Source organism: Canis lupus, chromosome 27 (assembly GCF_003254725.2).
Source record: "Canis lupus dingo isolate Sandy chromosome 27, ASM325472v2, whole genome shotgun sequence".
NCBI lineage: Eukaryota > Metazoa > Chordata > Mammalia > Carnivora > Canidae > Canis > Canis lupus.
In genome coordinates, this window is record NC_064269.1 from 17751267 (window position 1) to 17764640 (window position 13374).

Consider the following 13374-nt stretch of genomic DNA (forward strand, 5'->3'; position numbering starts at 1 on the left):
GTCCCTGCCTCTCTCTCTCTCTGTCTCATGAATAAGTAAATTAAAAAAAATCCACAAATCGATCAATGTGATACACCACACTAATAAAAGGAAGGATAAAAACAATATGATCCTCTCAGATGCAGAAAAAACATTTGACAAAATACGACATCTTTTCTTGATAAAAATCCTCAAGAAAGGGATAGAAGAATATAGCTCAACATAATAAAGGCCACCATATATGAAAGACCTACAGCTAATATCATCCTCAATGGGGAAAAACAGAGCTTTTCTCTTAAGGTCAGGAACACAACAGGAATGTTTGCTCTCACCACTATTGTTCGACATAGTACTGAAGTCCTAGTATCAGCAATCATACAACAAAAATAAATAAAAGCACCAAATTGGCAAAGAAGAAGTCCAACTTTCATTCTTCACAGATAACCTGATACTCTATGTAGAAAACTTAACCAAAAAATTGCTAGAACTCATACATGAATTCAGCAATGGGGTGGGATATAAAAATCAACATACAGAAATTTGTTGTATTTCTATACACTAATAATGAAGCAGCAGAAAGAGAAAAAGGAATTGATCCCATTTGTAATTACACGAAAAATCATAAGATACCTAGAAATAAACCTAACCAAAGAGGTAAATGATCTATATGCTGAGAACTATAGAACATTTATGAAAGGGATTGAAGAAGACACAAATAAATGGAGAAAGCATTCCATGCTCTCGGATTAGAAGAGCAAATATTGTTAAAATGTCTATGATTTCTAAAGCAACTTAAACACTTAATGAAATCCCTATGAAAATACCACCAGCATTTTTCACAGAGCTAGAACAAACAGTTCTAAAATTTGTATGGACCAGAAAGAACCCAAATGGCCAAAGTAATGTTGAAAGAGAAAAACAAAGTGGGAGCATCACAATTCTGGACCTCAAGCTGTATTACTAAGCTGTAATAATCAAAACAGTATGGTACTGGCACAAAAACAGACACATAGATCAAGGGAATAGAATAGAGAAACCAGAAATGGACACACAATTGTATGAGTAATTAATCTTTGACAAAGCAGGAAAGAATAACCAATGGAAAAAGGAACTGTCTCTTCAACAAATGGTGTTGGGAAAACAGGACAGCCACATGGAGAAGAATAAAACTGAACCACTTTCTTACACCATATACAAAGATAAATTCAAAATGGATAGAAGACAGGAAACCATCAAAATCTTAGAGGACAAAGCAAGCAGCAACCTCTTTGACCTTGGCCACAGCAACTTCTTACTAGACATGTCTCCAGAGGCAAGGGAAACAAAAGCAAAATGAGCTATTGGGACTTCATCAGGATAAAAGCTTTGGCACAGCAAAGGAAACAATCGACAAAGCTAAAAGGCAACTGATGGAATGGGACATATCTGATAAAGGGTTAGTATCCAAAATCTATAAAGAACGTATCACACTCAACACCCCATACCCAAATCATCCAGTTAAGAAATGGGCAGAAGACATGACTAGACACTTTTCCAAAGAAGATATCCAGATGGCTATCAGACACATGAAAAATGCTAAACATCACTGATCATCAGGGAAATACAAATCAAAGCCATGATGAGACACCACCTGACACCTGTCAGAATGGCTCAAATTAACAACATATAAAACAATTGATGCTGGCAAGGATCAGAGAAAGGGAAATGCTTTGGCAATTTTGGTTGGAGTTACTAGTGCAGTCACTCTGGAAAACAGTACGGAAGTGCCTCAAAACTGTGAAAAATGGAACTATCCTATGATCCTGCAATTATATTATTTGGTATTTATCCAAAGGATTAAAAAATGCTAATTTGAAGGGGCACCTGCACCCTAATGTTTATAACAACACTATCAACAATAGCCAAATTATGGAAAAGCCCAAATACCCATTGACTGATGAATGGATAAAGAATATGCAGTATATATACAGTGGAATATCACTCAGCCATCAAAAGGGATGAAATCTTGGCATTTGCAACAACATGGATGGAACCAGAGTGTATTATGCTATGTGAAATAGATCAGTCAGAGAAAGACCATGTGATTTCACTCATGGGGAATTTAAGAAACAGGGGCACCTGGGTGGCTCAGTGGTTGCGTGTATGCCTTTGGGTCAGGTCATGATTCCGGGGTTGTAGGATCAAGTCCTGCATTAGGCTCCCTGCAGGGATGCCTGTGTCTTCCTCTACCTATGTCTCTGCGTCTCTTATGAATAAATAAATAAAATCTTTTAAAAACTAAATTAAAAAGATTGAGAAAAATAAATGGCACTATTCTTGATGTAGAAAAAAAATTGCTTAGAACATTGCAGAATTCAGGGAATGGTGTTCATGTGTACTCTTCTTACAGAAGCTACTAGAGGAAACCAGTCAAGGAATGACCAGTCTCAGTAAAAAGACTTCTCACTGACTGCATATGTATCTACCTGGAGATAGAACATTAAAAATAATGTAAAAAAAAAAAAAAAAAAAAAAAAAAAAATAAAAAAAAAAAAAAAAAAAAATAAAAATAATGTAAAAATAAGGATGATGGAAAAGAATATAAGTGATATATGATCTGACAACTTAAAAGAAGATAAACCTTAAAAATGAAAAAAAAATCAGAGGGAGAGAAAATAAAAGAATATGCTTACTGGTTGTTTCATCTATAATACCTAGAAACTAAGAGACATTTAAAATTGAAAACTCATTTTAGAAGTATAACATATTTAACAATAAAAAAGTCAATACTAGAGACAATATTCACTAAAATTATTTGAAGGAGGGGAAAGAATGAGGGGGAAGCAGAAAATATGAGTTAATTTCAGTGCTATTTATATTAGGAAAATTATAGATATGATTCTAAAGAAAAAATAATAAAGGTATTAAAGACATAATTATATAGCCACTAAATAAGAATCACACAGAAGAGGCTTTTAATATGTTACATAAATGATATTATAAAACTAAAATTAACCATAGCAAGAAATGTAAATAAGCTTACCTAGTAGAGGAAAAAAATTGATTCGCAGATTGAGTCACAAATCTAGGCGACAAACCCAATTCCTAGGCTATATATAAAAGTAACCTTGAAAATAAACCTATTTAGAAAAGTTCAAAATCAAAAGATGAAAAAAGACATAGAAAAGAGCAAAACAGAAAGGAAATGGTGGTTGCAATAGGATAGGACAGAAAGTAGAAGTCAAGTCAAAAAACAGTAAAAAGGCATGTTATCTTGCTAATGCACACAAACTAAACTAATGGCTATGGATATCTGTGTATTAAATAATGTAGCAGAAATGTTGCTAAAAACAGTAATCATAGGAGGCATAATGGGAAATGGACAAACAGTAGTAGGAGACTTCATTTCTTTCAGTCGAAGTCAGATCAAACGGACAAAAATAAGGTATCTGCTTCTGGATATGATAGAGTTCATGGCAGGAAAATTCTTCCACTAAGGATAACTACAAAATCCAAATAAACTTAGAATATTATTTTCTAATGCATCAGAAAAACCGTAAAAGTAAATAGTAGAAGAGGGACTAAGATTCCAGAGACTAAGAGGAGAGAGAACATTTTATAATAAAGGAGTCAAGAACCTACAATTGTCTTTTTCAGGAGGATTTTATGCCATTTCTGGGTGTGGGCTGGAGACTGAGGGTCAGGGTGTGGTCTCTCCTGGGGAGGTGGACAAACTGAGCTTTGGGTAAGCATTTAGGACTGGTCTTAGTAGGCAGTCCTAAGTAGTCCTTAGTAGGGACCGCTGGTCCCCCACTCCGTCTCTTGTCTTTTCTGTCTCTTTCTCTGTATGTAAAATGTATTTGCTTATATACATACGTGTTGACCCTTGAACAATACAGGGGTTGGGGTGTTGGCTCCCACACACTCGGTAATGTACATGTAATTTTGACTCCCCAACACTTAACTACTAATAGCTTAATGTTGACTAGAAGCCTTACTGATAGCATAAACAGTTGATTAACACATATATTGTATGTTTTATGTATTACATAATGATTTTTTAAAAGGTATTTATTTATTTATTATTTATTTATTTATTTATTTATTCATTCATGAGAGACAAAGAGAGAGGCAGAGACATAGGCAGAGGCAGGAGACACAGGCTCCATGCTGGCAGCCCAATGTGGGACTCCATCCTGGGACTCCGGGATCACACCCTGAGCCGAAGGCAGATGCCCAACCACTGAGCCACCCAGGCGTCCCATAATGATTCTTTCAATAAAGTAAGCTAGTGTAATCTATTATGTAGACCTATTATGTAGATCATCATAATAGAAAATTCACTGGGAGTGTTGCATTTATTGAAAAAAATCCAGATGTCAATAGATCTGTACAGTTCAAAGCCCGTGTTGTTTAAGGGCAACTGTTTATACATATACATTTATATATATATACATACATATATATATAATCAAATGTTTTTAAACTCCATTCTTATATCTTTTAATTTAAATATTATTTATTTTAGAGAGAGAGAGATCAAGTGGGGGTATAGAGGGAGAGTGAGAGGGAGAGAGAGAATTTTTTTTTTTTTGAGAGAGATAATCTCAAGGAGATTCCCTGCTGAGCATGAAGCCTGATATGGGGCTCAAGCTGACAACCCTGAGACCACAACCTGAGCTGAAATCAAGAGTTGGCTTTCAACTGACTGAACCACACAAGCACCCCAAACTCCATTCTTATACTTTGCTATAAAGTATTTTAAGTTAAATATTACCCTGAGGGAAAAAACAAAAAACAACAAAAAAAATTACCCTGAGGACATTTGTAATCTTATAAAAGCATGCTCTGGAATAAAGATCCAGCATGAAGAAATGCACTTTACAGCATTTAAAAAATTTAGCTCTTTAATAATTAAAGAATATTGCTAATCACAGTTAGCACAGCTTGACTGTGTTGATTTTATTCTATTACAAAATCTCCTAGAGTTTTTGTCAAACCTGATTGACAGTATAATCCGTTACTCTAATTTAGTGGTTCTCTGCATTACAGAATAAAATTAACAGTGTCACCAAATAACCATCACCAAGTGACGGCTCAACAAAAGAGCTAGGGAGGCAAATGCATATATTATTATATTACACAAGCAATACTGTTCTTGTGTTTAAATCTCATAGTCAATTCTAAACTCAGGCATCTCTGAAAATCAGATTTTCAAGTTGAATATAAACATGAGATGGTAAAAATAGAGCCTAAGGGCAGAGGGGCATATTCAGGCTTATGAATACTTTTGAAAGAGACTGAGAAATAGCTTCACAGCAATGCAAATTTGTTATGCACATTAGACTGATCTATTGAAGAACTGTCTCAATTGCATGAGTTAGAAGAGCTGACCCATGGGGGGAGTGTAACTTGAGGGAATATGTGAATATGTGAAAAATGAATTGAGCCTTGGTTGCAAATGGTGTCTTATGCCCATATAGTCTATACATTGTTTTGATTTGCAGTTTTACATACTAAAAAATAAAGCTGACAGGAAGAAGACAAAGATGCCCAGTCTCACCACTTTTATTCAAACATAGTACTGGAAGTCATAGCTATAGCAATCAGACAACGAAAAGAAGTAAAAAGCATCCAAATTGGGAAGGAAGAAGTAAAATTTTCACTATTTGCAAATAATCTGATACATACATAGAAAACCCAAAAGACTCAGCCAAAAAACTGCTAGAACTGATTAATTCAGTAAAGTTGCAGGATACAAAAAAATCAATGTTGCATTTCTGTACACTAACAATGAAGCAGCAGGAAGAGAAATTAAGAAAACAATCCCATTTACAACTGCACCAAAAATAATAACCAAAGAAGTGAAAGACTTGTACTCTGAAAACTACAAAACTTTCATAAAAGAAATTGAAGATGATGCAAAGAAATGGAAAGACGGTCCATGTTCATGATTAGAAAACCAAATATTATTAAAACGTCCCTACTATACAAAGCAATCTACAAATTCAGTGCAATCCCTATCAAAATACCACCAGCAGTTTTTACAGAACTAGAACCAACAATCCTAAAATTTTATGGAGCCACAAAAGATCCTGAACAGCCAAAGCAACCTGGGGAAAAAAAAAAAAAAAAGCAAACCTAAAATATTACAATCAAGATATGCTACAAAGCTGTAGTAATCAAACCAGTATGGCGCTGGCACAAAAATGGACACATATCAATAGAACAGAATGGAAAACCCAGAAATAAACCCACAATTATATGCAATTAATCTTCAACAAAGCAGGAAAGAATATGTAATGGGAAAAAGAATCTCTTCAATAAATGGTGTTGGGAAAGCTGTTCAGCTATGTGCAAAAGAATGAAACTGGATCACTTTCTCTACCATACACAAAAGCAAACTCAAAATGGATTAAAGAATTAAATGTCAGGGATCCCTGGGTGGCGTAGCGGTTTGGCGCCTGCCTTTGGCCCAGGGCACGATCCTGGAGATCCGGGATCGAATCCCACGTCAGGCTCCCGGTGCATGGAGCCTGCTTCTCCCTCTGCCTGTGTCTCTGCCTCTCTCTCTCTCACTGTGTGCCTATCATGAATAAATAAAAATTAAAAAAATAAAAAATAAAAAAAAAAAAAAAAGAAAAAAAAAAAGAATTAAATGTCAGCCCTGAAACCATAAAAATCCTTGAAGAGAGTACAGGCAGTAATGTCTCTGACACTGGCCCTAGCAACTTTTTTCTACACAGGTCTCATGGGACAAGGGAAACAAAAGCAAAAATAAACTATTAGGACTACATCAGAATAAAAAGCTTCTGCATAGTAAAGGAAACAACTGACAAAACTAAAAGATGAACTGACTGGGCAAAGATATTTGTAAATGATATATTTGACAAGGAGTTAGTATCCAAAAATATATAAAGGACTTTTTTTTAATATATAAAGAACTTAAACAATTCAACAACACTTCCCCCAATAATCCAATTAAAAATGGTAAGAAGACATGAACAGACATTTGTCCAAAGAAGACATCCAGATGGCCAACAGACACATGAAAAGATGTTCAACATCACTCATCATCAGGGAAATACAAATAAAAACTGCCAGGAGATAGCACTTCACACCTGTCAGAATGGCTAACATCAAAAACACAAGAAACAAGTGTTGACAAGGATATGGAGAGAAAGAGGAACTCTTTTGCACTGTTGGTAGGCATGCAAACTGGAGCAGCTACTGTGAAAAACAAAGTATGGAGGCTTCCCAAAAAATTAAAAATAAAACTACCCTATGATCCAGTAATCGCAATACTGGGTATTTACCCCCCAAATACAAAAATAGTAATTCAAGAGGATATATACATCCCTATGTTTATTGCAGCATTACTTATAGTAGCTAAAATATGGTAGCAAGCCAAGTGTCCATCAATAGATGGATAAGGAAGAGGTGTTTTACACACATACACACACACACACACACACACAAATACTAGCCACACACACAAAAAGAAATCTTGCTGTTTGTAACAATATGGATGTATCTAGAGAGTATAATGCTAAGTGAAATATGTCAGAGAAATACAGATATTGGATTTCACTCATGAGTGGAAGAAACAGACAGATGAATGAAGTTAAAAAAAAAAAAAAGAGAGAGAGAGAGAGAGAGAGAGACAAACCAAAAACAGACTTTAACTATGGACAACAAACAGATGGTTACCAGAGATGGATGGAGGGATGGGCAAAATAGGTGAATGGGATTAAGAGTACACTTAACAACAACAACAACAAAAATAAGAGTACACTTATCTTGATGAGCACTGAGTAATGTATAGAACTGTTGAATTACTATATTGTACACCTGTAACTAATATAACACTGTACATTAATTACACTGGAATTAAAAAGTAATTTAAAGATGCCATAGACTGGTAAAAATACAATACTTAGTTTAGATGTTATACTATTAGAAGAGCTATATTAAACCATCACAACCTACAGGATATAATATAAATGCACATTTTTACCTTCTACTTGCTCTTTAAGGTTTATCCACCAGAGGAAGTTTTTAGATGAAAACACCCAGCAGGCTCAATGATTTTCTCATCACTCATTGGTAATGATAGGCCCCACAACCACTTTTTACTGCAAAATGTGATCTTAACTTTGAAATTAAGATGTGCAGCCCAAAGTGTTAATTAAAATGGAGACTTCTCCTGTACCTACTCTCTACCAGGGCCTGCCCATTCAGTTTTCCATTGCTGCTATAACAAATCACCACCAATTTAATAGCTTAAAGCATACAGATTTGTTAGTTTACAGTTCCAGAGGTCAGAAGTCCCAGATGAGTCTCACGTTAACATCAAGGTTGTGGCAGGGCAGCAATCCTTTCTGGAAGTTCTAGGAAAGAACCCACTTCCTTGCCTTTTCCAGCTTCAAGAGGCCGCCTGTATTCATTGCCTCATGAGCTCTTTCTTCCACCTTCAAAGCTCTGTCTCTCTCATATCATGTCACTCCGATCTTCTCTCCTGCTGCTTTCTTCCACTTTCAAGGAAATGTGATTAAATTGGGCACACCTGGATAACCCAGCCATACTCCCTGTTTTAAGGTCAACTGAATTTAATTTATCAAACTAAATTGTATCTGAGGGACACCTGGGTGGCTCAGCGGTTGAGCGTCTGCCTTTGGTTCAGGTCCTGATCCCAGAGTCTGGGATCAAGTCCCACATCAGGCTTCCCCATAGGGAGCCTGCTTCTCCCTCTGCCTATGTCTCTGCCCCTCTCTCTGTGTCTCTCATGAATAAATAAATAAAATCTTTTAAAAAAATAAATTGTATTGGAAACTCTAATTCCCCCTTGCCATGTAACATTACCTATTCATAAATTCTGAGGATTAGGATTTAGATACCTTGGTGGCAGGGGTGGGGGGGTTCATTCTTTGCTTACAGGGTGGCTTGTAATATAGCAGCCCACCAACCAACAGCCACTGGGTTGGGGGGGGATTAGCGTGAGGAGGTAGGCTATGAAGGAGCAGGAAAGGAACTAGCATCACTTGGAAGTTGCAGCTGGTTTAGGTTATACCATATTTTTAAAACTCTGGTTGAAAGAAGAGGGTGAAAGCTTGTCAGATGTAGACACCTTGAGAGAGTAAACAATCTGCTTATTTAACTTGTTTCCATCTTCAGAGAATCTGGCGATTGTGCCCAACCACAATCCCATTAAAGGGCTGATCAGCTGGGGAGTGGCCTGGAGCACTGATGGTAAGGCTGTAAAACCTCACTGGACTCCAGTGGAAATATGGTGCCAGCTAATGGAGGTTTCCTAGTACAACTCTCATTGAACTTGACACTTAACCTTAGCCAAAAGGCCAAGAAGCGATCCTTCCTCATTGAACTTGAAATGAAAACTTGTTCTGTTCCTACCAAAGTAAACAACATCGTCATGAAGAAATAAACATTTCTTGTTGTTATCTACTGATGCTGAGCATTCTGTTTTATGTGAAAGTGCCACCAATCCTGACACCACTCAGAGTGTTACTTGACATCAGCAGCTGCTGAGGGGAAGATAAAAACTATGAAATTGAACTTGCAGTTTTGATTATTGGGGATAACCAATGTTGGGTTATCTGGTTTGGAAAACTGTGTAATAAGTGCATACCGAATTTAATTTTGCAAACAAGAAATAAAGAAATAAAAAATAAACAAAAAATCAGTTTCTCTCTAACCCCATCAAATAAAACATTGAACAAGTATTTAAACATCACTAGATGAAAGGGGAGACCAAATTATTGACTTTTAAAAAAATTTTAGTTGCAGCTGAGCAAGTAAATAATTCAATTTCTTTTTTTTTAAAAGATTTTATTTATTTATTCATGATAGACATAGAGAGAGAAAGAGAGGCAGAGGGAGAAACAGGCTCTATGCAGGGAGCCTAACGTGGGGCTCGATCCCGGTACTCGAGGATCACAACCCCGGGCCAAAGGCAGGCGCCAAACCACCGAGCCACCCAGGGATCCCAAATAATTCAATTTCAAGTGGGATATTTTATGTTCCACTCATTCTCCATTATAGCTGTTACCAGAGAGTTTTCCTTTGCGGTGTTGGTGGTGGTGGTGGTGGTGGTGATAGTCTTAGAACACATGAGCTACCAATATTAAAACCCATTAAGAGCAAAGCACTATGCCAGGTGTTAGGGTTTCAGTAGTCAGTAGGACACAGATTTGGCTCCAGAAGCTTATATTGCACAATTATTTGACTATAAGTGGGATATATGATTCACAGTTGCCATAGGGGTCTAGGAGCAGAATAGCTTTTCTGAGAAAATTTTATGTTCCAAAGTGAAGATGAAGAGAAATTTATCAGGTAAAGGGCCAGGGGAAAGAAGAGAAAAGAGCTTCTGTGAACCTCCTGGAGAGGGAAAAATGCAATGAATTGGAGGCAGTAAGGACAGGCAGCTGGAGTGTAGTAAGGATGAGATAGTTGAGGCAGGACCAAATCACTCAGGGTCTTTTGGGAGACATCAATGATTTTATTTGTATGCTAAAAGCCAATGGGAGATCTCACTCTTTCAGGTTAGTAATACAATCAAAATTTGCATTTTGAAAAATCTTTCTGCCTGTTGTGTGAATAGGTGAGGTCAGTGAGGTTGGGCACAAAAGTAGATAGAAGACCTCAGATTTGAAGATAACTAGAATATTCTAGCAAAGCAATGGTGGTGGTCTACACTCAGGTGACACAGAAAGAAGTAGACAGACCCCAAATATTTTTGACTGGTAGTACCAATTAAGAAAGACTGGAGTGGGCAAGGTTAGGAGTAGAATGGGCAAATTATGATTTCCATTTGGACGTGGGGTTTATTCCCACGTCCTCCCTTCAGAGGAGGCAATTGGTTCTATATGTCTGAATGTCAGAGGAGGGATCAGAGGTGGTAACTAAAGCCAAGGGAGTAGAAGGGGGCCTTGGATCAAACATGGAGAACTTTCTATACAGTGAAATGGCTGATTAATTAACAGGCTCTTAAAAATTAAGTAGTGGAGAATAATCCAGAAGGGGAAGGGAAAGGAACAGTTGGATTTAGGAGAAAGGGGTGCTTTGTTATGGAAAGTATAGGAAGAGAGATTTGAAATAAAAAGGACTTGAGTGCATAAAAGCTGTCACTGCTTAGATTCAGAAATGGGAAGATCAGTAAATATATAGGCCCTCCTTGTTCATGCTGCTCGATAACCTCTACTGGGGCTGTGTTCCAGACCCCCTTGGAGATTAAGTGGCTATCTGAGGGTTTTGGTTTCTTCACATCCTTGTTGACACTTGGTATTGTCAATCATTTTGATTTTAGTCATTGTATGTGGAAGTGTCTGTGGATTTAATTTGCATTTCTCTGATCACTAATGATTGAACGTCTTTTTACATGCTTATTGGCCATTTATATGTCTTCTTTGGAAACGTTTCTGTCCAAATCTTTAGCCCATTTTTTACTGGGTTGTTTTCTTATGATTAGTTGTATTCTTCCTACGCAATCATTATTATTTTTTTTAAACATCACAAATATGTTTTTATTTGTCACCATTAAATGTCTGAATTTTAAACAGATTCTTGGACTGATGGTTCATATCCATCAGCTCGTTCAACTTTAGCACCGGTCTCATCCCCCATAGCTTTTCCAGAACTACTACCTTCACCATGAAGCTCCATGAGTTTTCCCAATTCAAACTTGGGCTTCTTCAGCATTTTTACTTTTCTAACAAAAACATCATGGAGTGGATAAATAGACAAACTTTTTCTATATCTTTTCTGATGCTGTCTGGAATCAATTTATTGACCACTTCTTTCAAGTCATTTGTCTGCACCTCTCGTGTCATGATTTCCATCATCTTTTTCTGGATTTGGCGGACCTGTTGGTGCTGAGCGTAAGAGGTCTTCTGAATCTGATTATTGCGTTTTTTAGTAAAACCAACACAAAATAGATGAAGCAAATAACCATCGGTAGTCTTTACATCAACATAAGCTTCAATCATGGTCTGCCATTTTTGACCATGGAGCACATTTTGTCATGGGTAAGATCCATGCCATGGAAATTAGTCAGTTTTTGCCCTGCACATCCTCAGTGATTAGCTTGAATTTCCTAAATGCAACTTCATCATTCTTCAGATCAGCAAGGCTAACTTCAAAAACGTGACCCTTGAGACCATCAGACGCAATTTTGGTTCCTTGAGTTCTTGTGACTAGTGTTTTTCCAATATTTCTTATATTAAACATAGCTGGCGCTTTCACATCATACCAATCTTTCTTAGAAAATGGATCAACCACTTTCTTCTTGGCTCCCTTTTTGCCGCCTTTCGTAAGGCGCTTGTTCTTGCCGACCGCCATGGCGCTGCCTCTCTCCTACTGAATCATTATTATTAAGATTTCTATATTCTAGACATAATTGCTTTATCAGATACATGTTTTTACAAATATTTTCCCCCACTCTATGGCTTACTCATCTTTTCATTTTCTTAAGAGTATTTTTTAAACAGCAGAAATATTCTCTTTGATGACACCAATTTATCAATTTGTTTTTTACAGTTTGTGATAAATCTTTGCCAACCCAAGGAAGACCACTGTTACATGTTGAATTGTGTCCTCTCAAATTAATATGTTGGAGTCCTAACCTCCAGTACTTAAGAGTGTAACTATATGTGGAGACAGGGTTTTTACATAGGTCATGAAAATAAAATGAGGTTGTTAGAGTGGTTCTAATCCAATGTGACTGGTATCCTTATAAAAAGAGGAAATTTGAGGAAAGATACAAACACACAGGGAGAATGCCTATGACCATAAGCCAGAGTTTGGGGTGATGCATCCACAAGACAAGGAATGTCAAAAATGCTGGCAAAGAAAGCACTAGAAGAAAGAGGTATTGGACAGATTCTTCCTCACTGTCCTCAGAAGGCAATACCATTGCTGACACCTTGATCTCAGCTGTTCAGCCCCTAGAACTATGAGATAATACATTTCTGTTCACTTTGTGGTACTTTGTTATGTGTTATGGGAGACCTAGCAAACTAATAAAATCACTAATCACTAAGATTTTCTCCTTCCCCTCCACCCCCCAGAAGTGTTGTATCACTTTAGTAAGATCAATTCAGCAGATAGGAAAAAGAATTCGTGAGATCAAAATGATTTCAAAATGAGTTTAAGGATCCTGGTAGCAATGACATTTTTATTGGAACAAAGAAATCCTGCCTTGTGTCTGGCAAGCAGAGAGAAGAAGATTTCATCTTTGTGTAAACTAATTTCATTGAACTAAGAAATCATAAAAGTTTGGCATCTGTCTCACTTGAATTTAATGAATTAGAAATAAAAATTTGGGGGGGATGGTGTCTGGCTGGAAGTCAGTAGAACATGCAACTCTTGGTGTCGGGGTTGTGAGTCTTGAGCCCCATGTTG

At 36.9% G+C, this 13374-nt stretch overlaps 1 pseudogene; it reads right to left on the reverse strand.

Annotated features, from left to right (window-relative positions):
- Positions 1-11465: 11465 nt before the first annotated feature.
- Positions 11466-12317, reverse strand: LOC112665674 (40S ribosomal protein S3a-like; annotated as a pseudogene).
- Positions 12318-13374: the final 1057 nt, after the last annotated feature.